Below are 22,704 nucleotides of genomic sequence, written 5' to 3'. Positions count from 1 at the left end.
CTCATGGGGCAGAGAAGTTGAGGCCCAGTGCTGGGTTACACACGCCTGCAGAAAAGTGGGGTTAAGTGTCACTATTATTAATATGCCAGAGCCTTGCCCTGGCCCCCCCGACACCCCCACTCCCAGCCCTCCCAGAGGCTGATGTTGTCCATCGGACCCCCAGCCCCCCTCCAAGTCCTGACCCCCCTCAGCCCGAGAAGACCCATGGAGCCAGGCCTGCTTCTCCAGGGGAATGGGGCACCGCGGGCCCTGACCCCGGCCGCTTGCCTGACCCCTAGACCACAGCCTGCAAGAGGCCAACCCCCCAACCCCCAGGCCCCCCCTTGCTCGATGAGGCTGCGCCCACCCGCACCCATTCATGTATTTTGTATTATAAAATGACTGCCGTCGCCATGGCAACATAAAAGGAGCCGATCTCATTACTGAGGCCCGGACACATTATTTTCTCCAAGGAATTTCTTCTTTTCATTATTTCCCTCCAAAGGTCAGTTATCCTCTCAGGCGGGGCGGGGGGCGGTGGGGGGGGGTCTGCGAAAGGTGAGCCGGATTCATAGCAGAATTCCCTTGGCGGAATTTACAATCATGTTGTCTTTTTCCCCTGCTCTAACACCGGTGGAGAGATTTTCTTGCAGCCAAGCGGTTCTCTTTAACCCCTGCAGCCCTGGTGTGCAGGCCACGCAGGCGGCAGAGCGGGCCGTCCCTCGTGGGCTGCCCGGGGACTCTGCGGCCCTCTCTGGGCCTCCTCCACATGGCCACCAGAAGCCATGTCCTGAGGCCAGGGGACTCTGGGCTTTGTCCCATTTGCCGTGGAGGATGTGGGGGCAGGGTGCATAAACACAAACTGCCTTTTCTTGGTCCCCGCCTCTCGCTAGCGAAAACACCCCTTCCGAAGTCAGGACCAGCACCGATAACCCTGATTCCTGGTGCTCTCTGGAATGCATGTGGCAAAGCTACTGAGAATACCCTTCTGGCGTCAGACAGGGCTCGGTTCAAATCCTGACTGTGCCACTCTCAGGTTGTGTGAGCTTGGGGCAAGTGGCTCCATTTCTCTGAGCCTCGTCTGTAAGGCAAGCCTAATACAGGTCTCTAACTCAGTTGTGGGGTGAGGACAGATAGAGGTATGTATGTAAATCGCTGAGCAGAGTGCCTGGTGCCCAGAAAACAATAACTATTAGCTATTATTTATCTCGAGGTGTATTTATCTAAGTGCCAGTTACTGCATGTATCAGCCCTCAATTGCTCTGTAACAAATTACCCCAAGATTTAGTAGCTTGAAGCAAGAATGATTGTATATTGTCTCTCATTGTTTCTGTGGGTCGAGGATTTGGGAGCAGCCGAGTTGAGTGGCTCTGGTTCTGGATTTCTCTTAGTGTTGCATTCAGATACGGGGGCGGGGGGGGGGGCGTGGAGGGAGGCTGTAGTCATCCGAAGACTTGACCCCGACTGGAAGATCTAATTCCAAGGTGGCCTACCCATAGGCTGGTTTGGTCAAGAGCCTCAGTTCCCCTGGGTCTCCACATGGGTCTATCTTGGGGCTGCTTGAGCACCCTCCAACATGGTGGCTGGCTTCCTCCCCAGTGAGTGACCCAAGCGTGCAAAGTGGGGAGCACCAATGGATTTATGACTTAGCTTTAGAAGTCCTGCCCCGTCTTGGCCACCATCTTCCGCTGGTCACACAGGCCCTCTCTGATTCATTGTGGGAGGAGACTACAGAGGCACGCACAGCAGAAGCCAAGGAGGATGGGAGGCCAGCTCGGAGGCTGGCTACCACGTGGCGCTACCTCCTTCACCGAGACGCTCTCATTCAATCCTCACAGGGAAGAGTTGAGAACAGTTCCCATTTTACAAAAGAAAAAGTTGAGGCGGCGAGAAGGAAAGTGGCTTGCCCAAGGCTCGGGGGCCATCGGGTCTGATTCCAGGCCCAGCTCCCTCTCTGCCCAGCCTGCTTCCCACAGGCCCAGCGCCTCTCTGGGTCGGATTCTGCTGGTCTGGAGGGATGGAAGTCTGCCCGGAGGAGAGAGCTTCGGGTGGCCCGAGTCTGCATCACAGCTGGTCGGGGCAGAGCGGTGCACAGACACTCAACAAGTGAAGCCAGTCAAAACACTCCCCCCGACGAAGCCAGTGGAATCAGTGTGTTTGTAAAACTGACGGCGTTTTTGTTGACAGGCAAATGTCTATATTACATGGCAACAAATGGCTGGAAGATGCAAAAACACAGTCAATCATCAGGGATTTTTTTTTTTCCCTCCTCTTTAAAAAAGAAAATCTCTCCCACCACCAAACAGGATGAGTGATGTTTGCATCGTGTTTGCCAATCTCTCTCCCTGATCTAGCAAGTTCCTGGGGCGCAGCGTGGACGCTCGGGGGCAGCCCAAGTCCATTAGCACCAAACGGGGAGGGATTGTCAGGGTCTGTTCAGGAAGTAGAGAACTTCTGTCCTGGAGGTGAAGGGCTGGCCCGGGGGGTCCCGGGGCTCAAGGGGCACGCGCCCGCCAGGCCTGGAGTGGGGGGTGTCAGAACACCAGATCGGTTGGCGGCGGCTTGATGCTGGCTCACTTTGGCTCCGAGTTTCTCGCTGACTCTGAGGCTGGAGCATTTTTCAAACCCCGATGTACCTGGACCCTGCAATAGCTGGTGAGAATGCAGATCCCCAGGCTCCAGCCCCGGAGACTCTGATTCAGCTGGCCCGGGTCATGCACCTTTACTAACTGTTCACCACTTCCCGGAGATGCCGATGCAGGTGTTTCTGGGGCCGCTCCGAAAAACGCGCAGTGTGGAGGGAAGACTCCGTGCTCCCGTTGCCTCCGCGCCGCACGCTCCCGGCCACGCTCCCGCATCCAGCTGGGCTGTGTCTCCGGCAAGTCACCTCCGACTCCCTCTTTCGTAGGACAGATCACCCTTGCAGGGATCCTGCGTCTACCCCTCTCATTTTATTTATTTTTTCTGGCCAAGTCTAAGAGCCGTGCAGAGGATATCTGATGCTCCAGGCTTCTGTCTGATACCATTCTTTCACATTTAGAAGCCATCAGTTCATTCATTCATTTGACGAGTTTTCTTGAGCGTCTATTATGTGATGGGCACTGGGGATATAGCAGTGACTGAGAAGCATGCGGTCATCTGTGTCTCCAGGGAATTTGTAGTCCTCTAGCACCGATGGATTCAACAAGAGACAAAGGAAAAACAAAACAAAACAAAACACCTCTAAGTGTCCTCAAGGAAATAAACAAGGTGGTTATATGGAGAATGAAGGGGCACCTACTTTACACCGGATGGTGGGTCAGGGAAGATCCTTCTGAAGGTAAGACTTTTCGTTTGAGATTCAAAGATGAGAGAAAGCTGGTTGCATGAATAGCAGAAGAAGGTCAATCCAAGTGGAGAGAATAGCATGCACAAAGGTCCTGGGGCGGGCAAGAGTTAGGCCAGTGTGGCTGGAGTGGAGTCGGGCAAGGGCAGACGGCATGTGATAGTCAGGGGCTTGACCACATACAGGCTACTGCAGAGCTTGGATTGTATTCTGAGTGTGGTGGGAAGCCTTTACAGGGTGTTACGGTGGGAACTTACAGAGCTCACGGACCATTCTTTGGGCCAGATCCCTATCCTTTGGCAAGTAAAGAGTGATCATTTTACCTATTTCCTGGGAAACTTCTGGTAAATATCTCTGTTGTTACTGATATGACTCAGGCCTTTGATGCCACCTCCTCCAGGAAACCCTCCTTGCTTCCACTCTGGCAGTTTTAGATGTACCCCCCCCCCCCGCCGAGCATTCACGATACATACATAAATACACCACAATACAGTAAGTAATACATTCTCAGAATTGTGCCCAATGCCCATTTTGCTGGATGGCAGGCTCCCAAGGGCTCAGCCTCATTTTACTTCTGTGTCTCCTCAGGAGCTTCCTGGATCCCAGCTTGACCTCAGTGCCCCTTACGGGAAGTAAGGAAGAACTGTTTTTGTCAAGGTCGGTTGCTGTGATGCTCATAAGCTGCTTACCACAGTGTTCTTGGTACATAGTGATGTCAATAGGTGTTGGCTGTGCTTCCTGGGGACAGCCCCTGCCGCCCCCAGTGTCCCCACCACCTCACCCCAGACAGAAATTCGGCTCATCAAGCCCCGGGCATTGCCCAGGGATGTGTTTAGGTTTGCTATCTGGCTGTTCTTTCAGTGTCTTGGATTTAATGTTGGTGGGAGATACTCATGCGGACACTCATACTTTGAAGACGTGCATGGAGATTTGTGGCATCCTGACCCTTTGGTGTGAAACAGCTGGAAGGAGCTGGGGAAGAGGCTGGGGCTGGGAAGCTAGTGACTTCTGGGGCTTGGTTCTCTGGTTCAAAGTAGAGGACGTTTCTCCTGGAGGACATGGGGGCTGCAGGACATTTAGCCCTGGATGTGATGTCTAGAGTTTGGGTCCCACTGTAACCATCCATCCGTCCACCCATCCATCTATCCCTCCATCCATTAAATAAATGAGCCCCAAGCACTGATTGTGTCTGGCACCCGGGACCCAGTGATGGGTACAACAGACACCATCCCTGTCCTCATAGAGCTGACGTTCCTTGCAGGATGGAAAAGAAGCTGATGTGCTGTGAGCACCTACTACACGCTGGGGATTCCTCCTACGTGATTTTCATGCTCACAACCAGCCAAGGTTGGTTTTGCTGCCGCATTTTCCAGATACCAACATGTGAGGCTCAGAGAGGCGAAGTCAACTGCCCAAGCTCACCAGCTCTGGGGTGGTCTCATTGGACTTTAGACTCGGCCCATGTGATTCTCCTGCGACCCGTACCTGTCTGTGGAAGGGACAGTCCAACGTGGAGGCTGTCATTCTTCCACCCCTGTGGTGACCTGATTTCTGATCTGAGCCTCCTCAAGGACAGGACCTGTGTCTTCTCCATCCTGGTTCCCCACAGATCCCACATGTTGTCTAAATAGCAGCAAGGCCAGAGCATAGGGGTGTCAAACAGAACCAATTCCAGCATCTACACCCTTTTGGGCACCGATTGAACCACCTCTCCGGGAAGCCTGCCCTGATTGCTTCAGTCACGGGGACCTCATTTTCCCCTCTTTGACCCCAAAGAGCCCAGACGGTGGCATCATCTGTACCACTTCCTTCCTTCTCTTCCCCTCCCTCCTCCTCCTCCTCTAATATTAATCAAATATTAATCAGTCTTATACTTAATTGAAATGTGCAGCAGTGGAGGGTATAGTCTCTGCGTTAGGAGACTCTGGCCTTGGACCCCAGCTCTGTCACCAGGTAGATGGCCCTAAGCATGTCCTTTTACTGCGCTGAGCTCCAGTTTCTTGTCTCTAATAGCAGAGGGTTATCCTAAGGATTCAGTACAGACACAATGTTGATCGTTCTTCCATCGTAACTATTAATGAGGGGAGTTGGGGAGACTTTAGAGTCCGCCCCTCCTAGTAGAGCTTCTGAGGACTTGCTAAGAGCAGAGGAAGAGCTGTGAATAGTGGCTGAACTCCTTATTTTATTTACTATCAAAGGAACTTGGCCAGAACGCATATCGCATATTTACCGTGGAAAGGGACCGAGGCCGTGTGAGACGTGTGTCCCAGTCTTCTCTCCTGATCCCCGGGACTCCGTGACACTCTGCAACTTGGGGCACCGACCTCAGGGTCCTAAGAACTTTTGGGTGGATCTTGTTACCACCCCTCTGGCCTTCGTGCTCCTGCCGGTCCACGTGTCTGAGAGGCCCCATGCGTTAGACAGATGTATCAATAATCCAGGTACATCTTCCAGGTAAGTTTTTGGTTTTTAATGGATGTTGAGCATTTGTTCTCATTAAGGACCCGGGAAACGTGAGCTCCGGTGCTGGAGCGTTCAGCTTCCACAAAACGCCGTGAGCGCTAAAATTTGCTTCTTTTTGATTCAGTCTCTTGCTAGCTTGAAGGACTGGATTTTATAACAGGTCAATTTCAGACCATTTGATATTGATATATGAAGATCCTTAGGGATTATTGAATGCATTTTTCATCCAGCTGCGATAGTATCATATAAGGAAAATGGGATTGACTGTTAAGTACAAATTGAAAAAGACATGGTCATTTAAGATAACTCCTTATCTGTATACAAGGAAATAGTATCAGGGAAATAGACCACCAGTTGACAGAAATAAATTTCACCTTGGGTTCCTCCTCCACACGCCTCCTCAACTGCTGTTCATACTTGCCTGGGATTATTCAATTATTCTGAGAGCCCTTTCTTGGGGCCCCTGTTAGGGGATGCGTCTGCAGGGAGAAGAAAATTCTCTGCTGCTTTATTCTGGAAGGAAGGATTGAGTGGGAGGAGCTGGGACCATGAATGGGGGAACTTTTGGGGAGTTTGGAATGGGGCAGCTCCAGCCCGGAAATGGCAGGTGTCCCTCGCAGAGCCCCCGACAGCTGGTTAAGAGCAGGTGAAGATCTGAGAACAATAGTTTGCATCAACCAGGCTCACTCACGTGACCTCGGCTGCACATGCTCCCACCGCTGGCATGGTCCTAGCCAGGCAGGCCTCCTGTCCAGGTGATATCCAGCCCTGCTGAGGGGCCTGTGTCCTGGGTGACAGGCTGGAGATTTCCATTCTCGTGCAGTAGACCACTCTTCATGCCCGCATCTCTTTGACATGATGCAGTTCACATGATCTTTTGGGAGCAACATATTTGTCCACCCATTTCGGTCAAGGAGGTAGACTAACTAGTTGAAGCCAACACAGGTCTAGCCTGGCTCCAAGGCCTGTACTCTTCTTGACTTTAACATGAGCAGTGTGGGTTTGAAGGCCACTCAGAAAACTCTCCAGATTCCCAAATATCCTCTTCACTGGTTGGCAGAGCAGTTGGGAATGTGTGTCCAGTCTCCCGGAGAGGTACAGCATGTACATCTGTTTCTGCTCCGTGCAGCCTTCCCTTCTCCAATGCCTGGGACAGAGGGTAGAGGAAAGGGGCTTCTTCTCCTTCCTGCTCAGGTAAGTCCACCTGTAGGGAGGTCAGCTGGGGTATGTGTGCTGTGCTTGCACCCTCCCGGCCTGTGGACTCCTGTGGAGGACAGGTCTTGGGACAGGTGTCTGCCTTGGCCCTCAGTGAGCAGGGGTCATGTCCCAGCCTAGCTCTCTACCCACCTCTGTGTGAAATCAGAATTTCCCTCTGATTCCACAGAGAAAAGGGCTTTCATAGCCCCAAAGCAAGATGGGCAATCTCGGGCCTAAAAGTGATGGCCCCCTCTAAGGCACCCTGAGGACCTAGTATGTGCCAGATGAGCCTTGCCCAGGAGACTCTGAGAAAGGTGTGATGAAAGTGGGACCAGTCCCTTCACAGGCATGATTTTGTTAGAACTCACAGCAAGCTAAGCATCGTCACCTCCATTTTATAATTGAAGAAACTGAGGCTCAGAGTTAGGAAGTAATTTGAACCAATCACACAGATAAGTTAGTGGGGGGAGATAAGAATTTGAATCTGTGTTTGTTCAACTCCAAAAGATTTTATTTATCCATTCATCCATCCATCCATCCATCCACCCATCTGTGTGTCCATCCATCCATCCATCCATCCATCCATCCATCCATTTGTGTGTCCATCCATTCATCCATGTGTCCATCTATCCATTCATTCGTCCACCCATCCATATGTCCATCCATCCATCCATGCATGTGTCCATCCGTCCATCCATCCACATGTCCATCCAACCATTTAACTATCCATCTGTCCTTCCTCCTTTCCTCTTTTCCTTACTCCCTTATAACTTCCTTTTCTTCCTTCCTTCCTTCCTTCCTTCCTTCCTTCCTTCCTTCCTTCCTTCCTCCTTCTTTTATTCTTTCTCCCATGCTGTCCCTCCCTCTCTCCTTCCTTCCCATCCATCCTTCCATCCATCCATCCATCCAATGTAATCAAGCATGTGCCAGACAATAATCATTCTTAATAATGAATGATGTCCTAGGGGTCAATGAGTGATGCCCCAGAACTGTTCCCAAGGCCACCACGTCTGGAGTCTGACCATCAGTCATCATGATTGACCACTTGGATCATGTTGAATGCCATAGTCTAAGCTTGCCAGGAGGAGGCAGGAAGCAACAGGTTAGGGGTTTCTCTTACTCAGCAGGGGGACCCAATTTGGACATTGGAGCCTTTACAGGGAGGATGGTGTGTGTGGGAAGTGGGGTGGGGAGAGGCTGGCATAAGGAGTTCATTTTCCCCAGGAACCCACAGGTAAACCCTCTCCATATCCTGTAATTCCAGCCCAGCAGTCAATACGTGTGGGGCCCTGAGCCAATTCTTTCCAAGACCCATTGAATCACAGCACTTGATTCTCTTGTTCTAATAAAATGCAGCCTCCCTCACAGACTAGACTAAATGAACAAGAAGTCCATAGAGATTTTTAGCTTCTCTCTCTCTGCCTTTTCACTCAGGCAGGGTCTGAACTACTGGTTGGTAGGGTGACATGCTCTCTGGAGGCTGCATGTATCCCTGGCAGGAGCTGCTACAGGCTTGATGTTTCTGAGGGCTCTGGGTTCAAGTCTTGCCAGTGGCACTGGGGCAAGGCTCCGTCAGTCTTGGGATCAGAAATAAAGACATTGTTCCTAATGCTTCTAAGCAGGGACTTAGTTTCCCTCAAGCAGAATAGCTAAGGGATATTCCATGCTTCTGTAGGCCCCCAAAGCATGGTTCTTGCATTCCAGAAATTCACAATCTAGAGGGGAGGATGGATGTGCGGGCAGCTGTGATTCATAACCATGTGGTGCAAGAGTATTAAAAGAATCAATACTGGATTAGTTTCTTGTTGCTGCTGTAACAAAGTACCATGGACCTGATGGCTTAAGACACAGAAATTGATTGTCTCCCAGTTCTGGAGGCCAGAAGTCCAAAATCAAAGTGTCACTCAGAACGTGCTCCCTCCGAGGGCTCTAGGGGTGGATCCCTCCTTGCCTTTTCTAGCTTCTGATGGCTCTGGGTGTTTCCTAGCTGTGGCCATGTCGCTCTGATTCCCACCTCTGTCTTCATGTGGCTTTGGCCTCATGAGAAGTTTTTTGTCCTAGGCCTAGTATTAGACGCTTTATGTTCTTTGTCCCCATGGATCAGCAAAGACACATGTGGGGTGGTGGTGTGATGCCCATTACACAGAGGAGAAGAGTGAGGCCCAACCTACAGCAGAGCCTCCACTGTAGTGTCCCAGAACCTCATGGCAGCAGCCCACAGCCTGGGGTTGAGGATGAGGAGGGAGTGCCACATGTGCATTGGAAGGCCTGCTTGGAAAGACTCACACTAGGTACCACTGGGTGGGGTTGTCTCCAGGGAGGAATCAAAGATGACCTCCGGGTGGACGGTGTAACCTGAGTGACCATTTTAATGTTACAGATGGGGAAACTGAGGCATTCGGAGGGGAAGTGACTTGGTGCCAGCTTTTGCTGCTCCTCTGGCCTAGACTCTTCCCTGTCTGGGTACCTGCCCGGTCATCTTCCTCACCTCCTTTCTGATTCTGCCAACTTTCTCAGCACCGCTTCCTCTGACCACCTTCTTTTAAATTGCTACCCCCAGCCCCAGTGCTTCCCAGTGTCCTTCCCTGCTTTATTTTGCTCAATTGTACCTTTCACCGACTGCTATATAGCTTACTTATGCCATTGTCTGCCTCCTCCAACCAGAATATAAACTTGGTGGAAGCAGAAAGATTTATTATCTTTTTTGCTCACTGCTCAATATCCAGCACCAGCTTGGCATCTAGTAGGACCTCAGTAAATCTTCTTTCCATCTATGTCAAAAATAAGTTTTTGGATTTTATTTTTTTAAGATTATTTATTTATTCATGAGAGACACACACACAGAGAGAGAGTCAGAGACACAGGCAGAGGGAGAAGCAGGCTCCATGCAGGGAGCCCGATGTGGGATCTGATTCCGGGGCTCCAGCATCAGGCCCTGGGCTGAAGGCGGCGCTAAACCGCTGAGCCACCTGGGCTGCTCTCACCCATGGATTTTATTTATAATCAAGAGGCCACGTAGGAGAGTGGTTAGGGGGACAGGCTTAGGGTCAAGTAGACATTAGTCAAATTCCAGCTGTGCCATGTATCAGCCAGGCATCCTGGGCAAATGACTCAAATTCTCTGTGCCTTGGTGTTCTCATCTGTGCAATGGGGATGCTAGCTGTGCCTGCCTCGTGAGGATGTGCTGAGGACTGATGAGCTGCCTCCCTCAGAGGGCACTTAACATGTGGGGAATACATTAGGTGCTCAATCAGTGCTAGACTTTAATATTGCCGATGAATCAGAGATCCTTGGAATTTCAGTGAAGAGCTTGGAAGATCACCTGCTCTGACTTCCTCTCGCAAATGGGGAAACTGAGGCATATTCCATAGCCTAGGAGGGCGGGTGCTTTGCTCTTCCCTCTCAATTAAGAGTCTGGGCCTCTGGGGATTCTTGTAGCCTGTGGGATGGAGTTGAAGCTCCCAGCAGGCCTCTGCCACAGAGAGAGGGGTGGAGAACTCTGTCCTGGGCTGTGAGGGGTGAACACACCCTGGATTGGGCAGGCGGCCTTCCCCCCGGGAGGGATGCTTGGGCAAAGGCTGACCTGGTGCTCTCCGAATGACCTGAGGCCTGGGTGGTAGGGCTCAAGTGTCCAGGGAGGCCACTGGCATCCAGTATATCAACAGAGGGAATGTAATACAAGGATCTCTTCCCCGGGGCTGGGGGACACAGCTCAGCAGCCAGGGCTGCCTGACGGGAGCCACGCAGGAGGTGCAGCGGCCTTCACCTCTGCTTCGGCCTCCGGTCTCCCACCAGCCCCTCCCCCCGGCTGGCCCTGTTGATGGCGAGGCAGCTGGAGAACCAGGTCTGTATGGTGCAGAGCACGCTGGGGAAACGCAGGGAGGTGGCAGGGGGATTCCACCCCGCACCAGCATCCCTGGACTATGACCACTTGGGGATATCCCTGGCTGCTGTTGTGACTGTCCTCGGGACACCTGGGAGGTCCGGGCTGCCAGCAGCAGCAGGGCTGGACAAGAGGCTGGTGGCTGGGAGCCGTTAGAGGCTGGGAGGCCTTGTGTGCGTGAATGATATCTCACATGCTCTGGGCCCTACAGCCTCCCCAGGGAGGTTGCAGGGATGTTTGCTCTGTTCTGTCTGTGCCCTCCTGGGAGTCCTCCCACTGCAGACAGCGATCCTTTAGAAGTGTTTGAGAGCTTGGCCACTGCCCACCCCAACCCGTGCGGTGCCTCCTCCCTGCCTTGAGAAGGAGAGCCAGACTCCTTCTCACTCCTGGCAACCCTGGCCTCTCAGGACCCATTAGGTCCCTTTGACCCATCTGACCTCAGGTCCTGCATTGCTGCGCTCACCGCACCCCCATCCCGACATTGGTCTCTACCCCACAAACCTACTGAGCTTGTCTGCATCTCAGGGCCTTTGTGCATGCCATCCCCACTTTGTGCATGCACTCCCCCACCCCTAACGTCCTTCCTCAGACCTTCACAAGACTGTGTCCTGCTCAAACCTCCCCTTTTCAGAGAGTAGGCCCTCCCCTGCGCCCCACCGGTCCCTCTCTGTCTCCTTGTTTTACTGCAAAATGTTCTCCTTTATGTGTTTCCTGGTTTAACATTCAACCTCACCCCTGGAGAGGGAGCTGGGGTCCTTCTGGCATCTGGAAGAGCATCCCACACGGAAGTGCTCAGTGAGTACCGATGACATGACTGAGTGCCTTCTCACTTGCTGACACAAGGTCAAAGAAGGAGAAGGGCCATGGGACACTCAGCGGCGCAGTGAGCCCACAGCAGAGTCCCGTGGAGGAGACCAGCGCCCCAGTCCCAGCGTGTTGGGTGCTGCTCCTCCTGCCCCTGTTCTGGGGGGTCCCACACCCTGCCAGCCTCAGCACAGCCCCCTTGAGTAGTGGGGCTGGACTAGGGTGTGAAGGGTCTGACTTTATGGGCCTGTGGTAGAGGTGGACAGAGCACGGCAGTAGGCACCCAGGTAGACAGACACCGCAGTACGTGGCTGTGGTGTGGCCAGGGCGTGGTCCAGCTGCTAGGGGGGCGGAGACAGAGTCCAGCCCTCCCGGACTTTGCTGCGGCCCCTGCCCTGGGCCTGGTGTGTCTTGCCCACCCCCTCCCTGCCTGGAACCCTCACAGGGTCCAGGGGATGAGTCAGCACAACAGCCAAGGGACAAAAAGGGTCTCACCTTTTGGAGCCCACATAGATGAAGTCTGGAAACCCAAGGCTGGCTTGGCCCCCAGTGACACCTCCCAGGATCTGCAGATTCTGGGGCAGGAGATCCCTGAGGGGTCCTACAGCCCCTGGGTTTCCAAACTGCGGGTGCCCCTGGGAGACAGAGAAGAGGCTGCTGGCCATGACCCCAGTTCAAGAAGAGCACCCCCAAATCCACCTGGCACACATCTCGGGCTGCACAACGTTCTATTTGTCAAATGGGCTCTGCAGTTTTAATTTTCATTTTTTAAATCAGGCTTTTTATTTGGAGATACTTACAGATTCGTATGTCGTTGAATGAAAGAATTTAGAGAGATCCCACAGAGCTTCACCCACTTTCCCCCAGTGATGACCCCGAGACGAGATTCAATATTAACATACGACATGTAATAACCCAGAAACTGGCATGGACACAGTCAACATCAGGAGCATCTCAGCACAGGGACCCTCCCACTGGCCTTTCATAGCCTCACCCACTTCTGCTCACCCCAGTTTCTCCTTGACCCTTGACACCTGTCCCCCATCCTCCCCCACTCATCTACACTTCTTTAATTTCATCACTTGAACAGTCGTATGTGAATGGAATCATACAGTATGGAGCTTCCTGGGACTTGCTCTTCTGACTCCACACAGTTCCCTAAAGAGTCATCCAGGTGGTGCGGATCCATAGCTTGCTCCTTGCCACTGCTGTGTAGTATTCTGTGGGACGGATGAGCCACACTGTGTGGATCCACTCACCTGTGGAAGGACATCTGGGCGGTTTCCAGTTTGGGGCTGTTACCAATAAAGCTGCTGTGAACATTCACGTACAGGTTTTTGTGAGAACATAAGTCTTCATTTCTCCGAGTCAAATGCCCAGGAGTGCGATTACTGGCTTGTACGGTAGAGTGTTTACTTTTTGAAGAAATTGCCAGCCTGTTTTTCCCATTTTATATTCCCACTGGCATTGTATGAATGATCTAGTTCCTCCTCGCCCTCATCAGCAATTGGTTGTGTCACTATTTTTAATTGTAGCCCTTCTGGTAGGTGAGCGGCACTGTCTCATTGCAGTTTTCACCGGCGTCCCACTGATGCCTAGTGATCCCCTGCTCCATGCTTAATGACAGTGGTTTTGTATCACCAGCCCATTTCACAGATGAAAGAAGCTGAGGTCCGTGGGTTGAAACAGGTTTGTCCAGCTACAGCTGGATCCCTGCTCTTGGTCACATGCTCTTCTGAGCAAAGGGAGGCAAAGAAGCTCTTTAAAAACGATGCTTTTTTATGAAAGTGTGGAAGGCATGATTTTGATACCCTGACAGGTGTATGCTTTCTGTGATACGTCTTGCCTGTTTGGAGAGCTGGCTTCAAGGTGCCTATGAGCGATGCGTTGTCACAGCAGAACTTTGCAGCATGGCCATCAGACCATGGGACACACCCTCTTTATGGACCTGGGGCTCCTGTAAGTCAGCTGCCCTGAGTACAACAACAGCAAGGTCCAGCCAGCAAGGGGGGGACAGGATGCTGACTCCCCAAAGGGACAAACTAGACACACCCCCAGTCTCCGGCAGAATCCCTAATCCCGCCAGGCCAAGCCCAGGGGTCAGAGTTCAAGGCCCCCTCTCCACCCGCCACAGCCTCAGCCCAGCTCCCTCACCCTCTGCTCCCTACCTTGCAACTATCTGCTCCTCACAGAACCTCTCCTCCCCTCCTCGGCTTTCCAGATCTTTTCGTGTGTCTTATTTTATCTTATTTTATTTTTGGAGAAAGCTGCATCGAGGAGACCCAGGAGGAGGAGGGAAACACAGCATCTGGGAAGGAAGGGCGGCTGCAAAGACAACACGCAAAAATTTTTTTCTTAAAGCGTGGTAATAAATGCTATTCAAAAAAAAAAAAAGAATGAAAGAAAGAAAGAAAAGAAAAAAAAGAGAAAAAGAAAAACCCACCCCACAATCTCTGAAAAACACAGCCCATTGAAATGACAAGCCGAAAATCATTTGCTAAGCGCGAAACGGGTCCCTTTGTCACCCAATTCTTCTGTTGACAGTTACCTTTCAATCCCACAATTGTGCAGAAAGGGCTGATTTTTATTCAATGTTCTATTCACTCTGCGTATTAATGAAAAGGGGGGAGGAAAAAAAAAACTTGTAAGAATGGTGTTTAGGAGGCTGATAGACAAGCCGTCTGGATTCCCCAGCCGAGCCCTCTTATCAGTGGCCCACAGTGGGGCTGGCGCGGCCGCCTCGTCCCGGCTCAACTTGGCGCACCCACCTGGTCTCTCGGCCCTGCCATTGAAACCCTGGGGTTGATTGATTGATTGATTGATTATTATTATTATTTTTACCAAAAGGCTTGATGATCTCGTCTCCTTACCAGGAAAGGGGACAGACACAGGTCATGACTTAACCCTTAATTCTTGCACGTGCGCACACATTAACGCAGCACCTGCTGTGTATCAGCAAACCGGGGGTTTTGCTCCTGTTGGGGGTCAGGTGTCCGAAACATCGGCATGAGCCCCCCTGGCTCTGGGGAGACTGTGTGCCCCAAATCATTTTCTCTAGGTACCCCCAAGGTGGAGGGGCCTTGGTGCCATATGGGCCCATTTTCATACTCGTGTTTTGGCATCTCAGCAAGGAGCCTGTCCTGGGTGTCACACTCCCGCTCCTGGTGCGTGCCGGGATGTCAGAGGCTGGACAAAGTGACACCCCCGCCTCCCACCGCCCAGGGTCGGTTCTGTTCAGAGGCAGTGTGGGATCATGTCTGTGCTGAAGGTGGGGCCCCGATAGGGCCTCCAGTCTCTCCTCTGCCACTCACTGCCTCTGGGTTTGGGGGTTGGGGCACGTCCATTCGTCTCTCTGAGCCGCAGGCTCCCACGTGGAGACAGTGGCATCACTGTAGTGGAGTGGCCCTCGGAGGATGTCACAGGCTGAGTATTGAAGCCCTGACCTCCAATGTGATGGGATTGGGTGCTTTGGGGAGGTCATTAGGGTCATGAAGGCAGGGCTATGGTCTGATGGGATTAGTACCTTTCCAGAAGAGACACCAGGGACCCCTCTACCCCCTGCCACGTGAAGACGCTGCAAGAAGGCTGCCACGTGCAGGAGCAGGAAGGGGGCTCTCACCAGAGCCGGACCGTGCTGGCACCTGCTCCCAGACTTCCAGACTCCAGAATTGTGGGAAGGGAAAAGGCTGCTGTTTAAACCCCCCAGTCCATGGTGTTTTGAGATGGCAGCGTGAGCAGACTAAGACAGAGGGAAAAGGGGAGCTTCTAGGAGCCCAGGTCCCTGGCCCACCTTTCCCTCCCCCCTTCCCTCCCTCCAGCTCTTCCTTTCCTGTTTCCTTTCATGGATTCCAGAATTCCAAGAGGGGTTCTGTGCTGGAACGGGGTGGAGGGAGGGCTCAGGAAAGCAGAGAAGAGCTGTGTTTGTGACAACGAGACCCACTACCTGGCTGGGTGGTGAGCTCCCCGGCATGGCAGGGCCGTTAGCAGAAGCCAGATGACAACCTGGTGCGGGCAGTCGTTGTGGTGAGGTGGGGGTGGACTGTACGGTTTGGGGGGGACCTGTACCTGCCTGCCGGGCTTACTTGCCAAGCCTGTTTGTCCTCTACCCGCCACACCCAGGTAGCTTCATTTTGCCTCTAGCACCAAGGCACACCCATGGGCCATTCTAGAATCCTCTTCTTCCCTCCACCTCACACCCAGTCCTGGAGTCATCCTGACAACTCTACCGTCAGAGCATCCCGAGCCTCTGTCACCCTCCCACGTGGCACCTGCAGTGGCCCTTTCTCTGGGTTCTCTGCTTCTCCTGTGGCCCCTCTTAGCAGGGGGAAGCCATGAACCCATTTGTAGGATCTCCCCAGGTCTGCTCAGAACTCCCCAAGGGCTCCCTTCATGAGGCCCTCTTCCCCCAGCCCCTGCTGCAGCGTGTCCCCCCTGTTTGTTCAGCCACCCCAGGACTTTGGTCGCCCCGCAGATAGGCCAGCAGAGTTCCCTGGGAGCCGGCTGTTCCCTCTGCCTGGGAGACCCTGCCCCCAGGAACTCACAGGGCTACTCCTCTCCACCCAGCTTCCTGCCATAGCACCACTTCCTCCGAGAGGCCTTCCCTGACCTTCCCTGTCCTTCGACCTCAGCTCGACCCGACCCCTCCCTCAGCTTTATTTTTCTCCTTAGCACACGTTCCCACTTTCTATGGCATCATGTACTTGTTCGATTAGTCACCGAGTGCCTCCCACGCTGGCCTGAGAGCTCCTGAGAGTAGGAGCTGGCTACTCCCCCTGGCTCAGGTGATGTCCTCAGGTGCATAAAGGGAGTCGCACATGGTCTCCGGGCCTGTAGAGGGATGCTCCCTGGGCCTCATCCTAAGGCTTGTCTCTACTGCCCTCCCGACCCAGAATCGTGGGGTTATCACAGTCCCCCTTCCTGCTGAAATCAGCACGTGCTGGGCGGCGATGACCTGTGACACCTGCCTCTCATCCTGATCATGCATTTGGCCACTCAATAAACATTTATTGTCACCTGCCAGGTAATGTGCAAATGTTGGGGACCCAACCACGAAAAAGATGGGCACGGAGCTGACATTTTTAATGGGGAGACTGAGGTGGGAAAACGTGAATTAATATAAGTGATGCCAGGGACTATGAAGGAATAGGGGGCAGGGTAAGGGGTCGTGGGTGGTGTCCTTGTTGGGGGGCCGTCAGGGAGGACTTCTGGGAGCAGGCAAGGGCAATGAAGGCCTCAGTGACATGCTGCACTGTTAGGGGACAGGTGGGGGCACTGGTGAGGCCAGGCCTTGCAGGTCTGAGGCGCTTGAAAGAGCCTCAGATAGGTTCTAAGGAAAGGACTTAGCGGGTCAGTGTGTGCCTAGGGAATGGTGAGCGGATGAAGGAATGAGCGAGTTGAATGAGTTGGGAAGTGAGCATCCTCTACACCGTGGCCCACGGGGGCTCCATTGTCCTGCCCCCTTTTATTCACTGCTCCTCAAACTGCCCCACCGGCAGGTGATCCCCCCTGAAAGACAGCACCCCTACACTCTTAGACTCTCTGCCGTATCCCGGGGCCTCGCCTGCCTGCCACAGAGTTTGGCCACAGTGGTGCACAACCTCGGGGAGCCAAGCAGGGGAACCCTCCCCACATACAATGAGGTGCGCACCCTCCGGCCTCCTTGGGAGGCAGCGATAATCGGGCGGGCGTCTGTATTTCAGGTTCCACAAGGCCCCCCTCCCCTCCCCCTCCTCCACTGTGATCGCTGACACCACAGATTTTAATATATTCGCACTGGCGGAGCTATTTGCTTTCAGACGCAATTGTGAAGCAAGACCCTGGCTCCTCAGAGCGGCCCCCCGGGATCGGGATCGGGATGGGGAGGAGGAGGATCTGCTACGCTCTTGGACCGGGGGCTGGGGGTCAGGGGCCTTTGAGGCTGGGCAGAGCGGTCCGGGCTAGGCTGAGCCCCATACTTACGGGGTACCAGAGCACCCGCCCTCCCCGCCCAGGCCCAGCTGCCACAGCTCTGGCTTGTTTTGTTCCTTCTGGGGGTAGAAATGGGGTCAGGCAGTGTTCTCTACTATGTGTCAGGCACTGTGCTTGTCTCTGGGTCTTGGGCCTTAAGACCTTACATGGGGGCCCCAGACAAGAATGAGTCAACTAAGTAAACAAGATAATAACACACTGGGATGAATGCAGCAAGGGAAACCAAATGGGCGGAGACACATTCCTTGGGGTGTTTTTTTTTCCAGATTGAGTGGTCAGGGAAGGTGAAGTGGATGGATTGCACAAATGTGCCCAGCCTTTCACACCTCCGTCAAGAGGTAGACTCAATTTCTCTTCCACTTCTTCGATCTGTGACCGACTTTGGACAATAGGATGTGATGTAAGTGATGCAGGGCCAGCTCCTGCCCTGAGTCTCAAGAGACCTTGCAGACTTCTGCTACCACCTTGGGAATATAAGCCCAGCCTTGCCTGCTGGAGGACAAGAGGCACGCGGAACAGGGATGTGCATCACAGTCAAGGCCAAGCTGGACCAGCCAGCACCAGCTGCTCTGCCAGTGGGCCTCACATGCAGAAGTCAGTAGAACTGTGGGCTTGTGAGCTAGACAAATGCCTACGCCTTGGGCCATGCAGTTTTGAGATGCTTTGTTACGCAGCGGTAGCTAACTGATACAGCAGGTCAGTGTGATCAGGTGACATGTCATCAGAGACCCAAAGGATGAGAACAATTGTAGTGGTGAGGAAGCTGCAGGAGGAGGATTCTAGGAGGCGGGTACAGCTAGCACAAAGGCCCTGAGGTGGGAGATGTGGAGGCTTATTTCAAGGACAGAAAGGAGGCTGACGTGGCAAATAAAGAGAGGAGAAGGGGATATGGGGGAGAGACAGGGGTGGGGCTTAGGCACAGGGGCCGCCATAGGTCCTCCTGGTGTTTGAAGAGCAGCAGTCATGGATCCTAGGAGTCTAGAGGCAGGAGCATGAACTGGATGGCTGGTGTGGCTGCTTGTTTTAATAACATGGACAGTAGGAGGCAGGAGTAGGAGAAGGGGTGGCATTTCACAGGATTGTGGACGTGGCCTGAGGGGGCTTTGAGAACAGGTGTCCATTGTGTGTGTGTGCAGAAGAGGGGAAGGCACAAGGAGACACACAGGAATGGCCCGCCACGGAGGCTGGGTTTGAAGGGCCAGAGCCCATACCGAAGGACTTGCTTCTAGCCGTCATCTCCACTGCAGGGGATGGTGGGGGACTGCGGGAGATGGCAGGGGTGGGGAGCACCTTTTAGCTCATTGCCTTTCTACGCTGAGAATAGTTCCTTCTGGCATTGGTTTGGGCTTTTCCTTTGCTGGGGTGATTTCTCCTGGTTGTCTCCTTCCCTACAATTGAGTGCCGGGAGCTTGGAAAATGGGTTGGGGGTGCCACGGGGAATGAAAGGGAAGGTGTAAGAGGAGGAGGGACCGCCCCGGGAAGCAGGTGCCTTCTCTGCCCCACATCACATGACCCTACCCCCATGTAGTTTCAGGACAGCTCCAGGCATGACAGCAACACCTCACCTGAGCCCCGACGTTGGTCCCTCATCTTCCTGGCACTGTAGGATGCCATCAATAGGTGCATCGTGGATAAGTGTCCCAGCCTCCCACCCTTTGGAGGAATAGTCCTGAGCTGTATTTCAGCACAGGACGGAGTCCCAGGTGCTGTTTCTCCAGCAGGACAGAGCCCCAGGTGCCCACACAGCAATCCCCAGCATCACCCCCTCTCCGGTTGTCCCTTCTTCCCTCTCATTCTCTGCTCTCTTGTCACTCTTGTCACTCGCAGGACCCTCTCCCCATTGGCCACCTGCTTTCTTGGGAACTGGGACGGATCAGGGGGGGGCTTGGCTGGAACACCCAGAGGGGCATCCTCCTGAAGCTGCAGGAGGCGTCCAATTGAGGGCTGGGCATAAGCTGCCGACCCAGGGTGGCTGTGACACTCGTTCCTCCACATGGCTCCTGTTCTGAGAACACTGATGGAGGAAGGAGCCCACAGGGGGGAGGAGACTGACTCCGGGTCATAGCACTTTACAGTATATAAAGCCTTTTCCCTGCCATCGGTCCTTTGCAGGTCACAACAACCTGGGGACATCAGCCAAGAAGGCACAGTGCTCCCCATCTACAGATGAGGGCAAAGGGACGCAGAGAGGGGCAGTGGGGGTGCTCAGGGCTGCGTGGATAAATGCACAGGGCTGCATATGTCCTTTTGCAGAAGCTTTCTGCAAATGTAAGCAAATACTTCAAAAAAATTATCCATGTGCTGCTTTTCTCAAGAATTCCACCTCCACCATACACAACCCATCTTTTTCATGTGTTCAGTTTATATGGCTGCATCGTATTCCTCGGTGTGGCTATCCCACCATTCCTTCATCTAATCTCCTTCCAGTGGCTCTCTAGAGTGTTCCCCGTGGTTTTCCCTCATTGCTTAAAGACTTCATTGAATAACCTAATACATCTATCTGCATCTAGGGGGGACATTCTACAGCATAAATTCCTATATCTGAAAATGTCCATTTATTTTATTGACAGACTTTATCGCCAGAAGAACATGAGAGCGGCCTGGCTGACTCTTCATCATTTTTAAGATGTGACGACAGTCACCTCCCCCAGGAAGCCTTCTCAGACTTTCCGGCCGTGTCAGGAGCCTTGTCTGGACCCCTGCCTCTGCGCTGGGCGTGAGGCATGCTGTATGGCACTGGTCTATTTCTTCTCTGTCTCCATCTTCAGACTGAGAGCTCCCTGAGACCAACCTTTGTGATTAAACCAGTCTTCGGGCCTATTCAGGCTTCAGCGCAGGGAGGGCTCTGGGCTGAGTAAATACCAATCCCCTTTGCACATGCCTCCCAGAGCTGGGGCCCCCAGGGCGGGCAGCCTCTACTTCCACCTTGCCCCCTTGCCCTGGGGATAAGGCCCAGGCGTGGCCTCTGCTCCCAACACCTGCAGGCCACTCCGTGCAGGCCCTGAGCCCCTTCTCCCAGCCGCTGGGGCCTCCGCTTTCTCCCTTGAACAAATAATAATTGTTAGAAAAAGGCCTGTGGATAAATTATTATCGTGACCCTCATTCCAGTGCAGAAAACTTTTGCTAGCTGCCAAGTGAAAAGTCAAAATTTGCATTTAAATAGAAAACGTTAGGCGAGCTGAACAGGGAGACCAGTGCCCCCAGAGGCCTCTGGGGGTGGGTGGGGGGAGGCCGTCAGCGCACCCCGCCCCGGAACCCCACTTGGGGCAGGGGGGACCGTCGGAGCCTGAGGCCAACTGGTCTTTTCTGTGGTCCGTGCCCCCTCGGGGTTCTGCAGTGTCCGGCCCCGCCGGGGCTGTGCGAGGGCTCGGTGGTCCACCCATGCACCTCTCAGATGCCCTCCCTTCAACTCCCTTTGAACCTCAGTCTCCCTTCCGGGGCCCACAGCGAGCAGATAATCACAAACATTCAGGGCGGGAGGAGACTTCACGGACTGCGTCAAGGAGAACGTTTAGAGCGCAGTTTCTGAGCTACACAGACAAGGCAGCTGGGGACTTGGCTACTTGCTAAGTCACTTAGCCTCTCTGAGCCTCAGTTTCCCTGTTTATAAAGGGCAGGTAAGAATACCTTCATAGCTGCATGTTATTATATAATCAATAGAATTTACTGTAATTAAGAACTGTGGTTGTTTCTGTTGGAATGCTGGAATTCTACTGTGGCATCCTTGGCAAGTGCTTGGATTCCTCCCATGACAGGATGCTCACTTCCAAACAGACCAGTATGTTCCATCTTTTTTTTTTTTTTTTTTAAGATTTTATTTATTTATTCATGAGAGACACAGGGAGAGAGGCAGAGACATAGAGGGAGAAGCGGGCTCCCTAAGGGGATCTCGATTAAGGACTCGATCCCAGAACTCTGGGATCATGCCCTGAGCCAAAGACAGATGCTCAACCGCTGAGCTACCCAGGTGCCTCCAGACCAGTCTGTTCCATTTGGCACTGGCTTCTCCTTTCCCAAGACCATCCCTGGAATTGTGGGAAGATGTAGGTGCTGCCTTGGCATATTCTCTGACCCTCTTTTCTGGGGACACCAGAAACATCTCTTTACCTGAGGGTCTGCTCAAATACCCAAGAAGGTCACTCCTCTGGGCCACCAGGAAGCTGAAAGCAACTTCTCAATCCAGAAAGAAAAGAAATAAATCAATTAAAGCTGATGTGCAGTGAGTAGCCTAGACTCAGAGGGACTAGACCCTGGGTCTCATTTCTACCTGGGTTGTCTGAGCCTCAGTTGCCTCCCTGAAGAACGCAGAGGCTGGCACCGATCTCAGGTGGCTGTCTTGAGGATGGCCTGACCTCAGGCATGTCCAGGGTTCAGCATGGTGGCGTGCATCAGTTGGCACTCATGAAAAGCTCATGACCAGATTGCAGGCCCTCTGAGTATGATTTGCATCAGGCAGGGGACCCTTGGGTGGCTCAGTGGTTGAGCGTCTGCCTTCAATCCAGGGAGTCCTGGAGTCCAGGAATTGAGTCCTGCATCGGGCTCTCTGCATGGAGCCTGCTTTTCCCTCTGTCTCTGCTCCTCTCTCTCTTTCATGAATAAATAAATAAAATCTTTTAAAAAAGAAATTGGGGCAGCCCTGGTGGCTCAGAGGTTTAGAACTGCCTTCAGCCCAGGGCATGATCCTGGAGACCTGGGATCGAGTCTCACATCGGGCTCTTTGCATAGAGCCTGCTTCTCCCTCTGCCTGTGTCTCTGCCTCTCTCTCTTTCTCTCTCTTTGTGTGTGTGTGTGTGTCTCATGAATAAATAAATAAAATATTTTAAAAAATAAAAAATTAAATTAAAAAAATGCATCAGGCAGGAGTAAGGACTCACTTCAGCAGTTGTATCTTGGGCTCCCAGTCTGTGCCTGGCCTACAGCCTTCTCTCTAAGATGTGATTGAACATCTTGGAGAGGACCAGAACTCCTGTCTACCTTGCAACCACGGCAACCATGCTGCCTGGCACAGAGTAGGCGCCTCACACATGTTTGTGTCCAGAGGAATGAGTAAATATATAACTGCTTTGTCCTCTGTCCCTAGGACGGA

At 53.0% G+C, this 22,704-nt stretch overlaps 1 long non-coding RNA gene across 2 annotated transcripts; it reads left to right on the top strand.

Annotated features, from left to right (window-relative positions):
* Positions 1-402: 402 nt before the first annotated feature.
* LOC112923187 (uncharacterized) lies at positions 403-21,817 on the top strand. 2 transcript variants are annotated; one of them, XR_011994683.1, is made up of 5 exons: positions 1,579-3,298; positions 3,893-3,961; positions 4,566-4,651; positions 5,503-5,758; positions 6,833-6,961. It is a non-coding gene; the product is annotated as an uncharacterized lncRNA (long non-coding RNA). The 2 variants fall into 2 exon arrangements; XR_011994682.1 differs by lacking the exons at positions 1,579-3,298; positions 3,893-3,961; positions 4,566-4,651; positions 6,833-6,961 and adding exons at positions 403-484; positions 20,189-21,817.
* The last annotated feature ends 887 nt before the right edge of the window (positions 21,818-22,704 follow it).

This window comes from Vulpes vulpes, chromosome 10 (assembly GCF_048418805.1).
Source record: "Vulpes vulpes isolate BD-2025 chromosome 10, VulVul3, whole genome shotgun sequence".
NCBI classification, from domain to species: Eukaryota; Metazoa; Chordata; class Mammalia; order Carnivora; family Canidae; genus Vulpes; species Vulpes vulpes.
The sequence above is the reverse complement of the archived record's forward strand: the minus strand, read 5'-3'. Positions and strand labels throughout refer to the sequence as shown.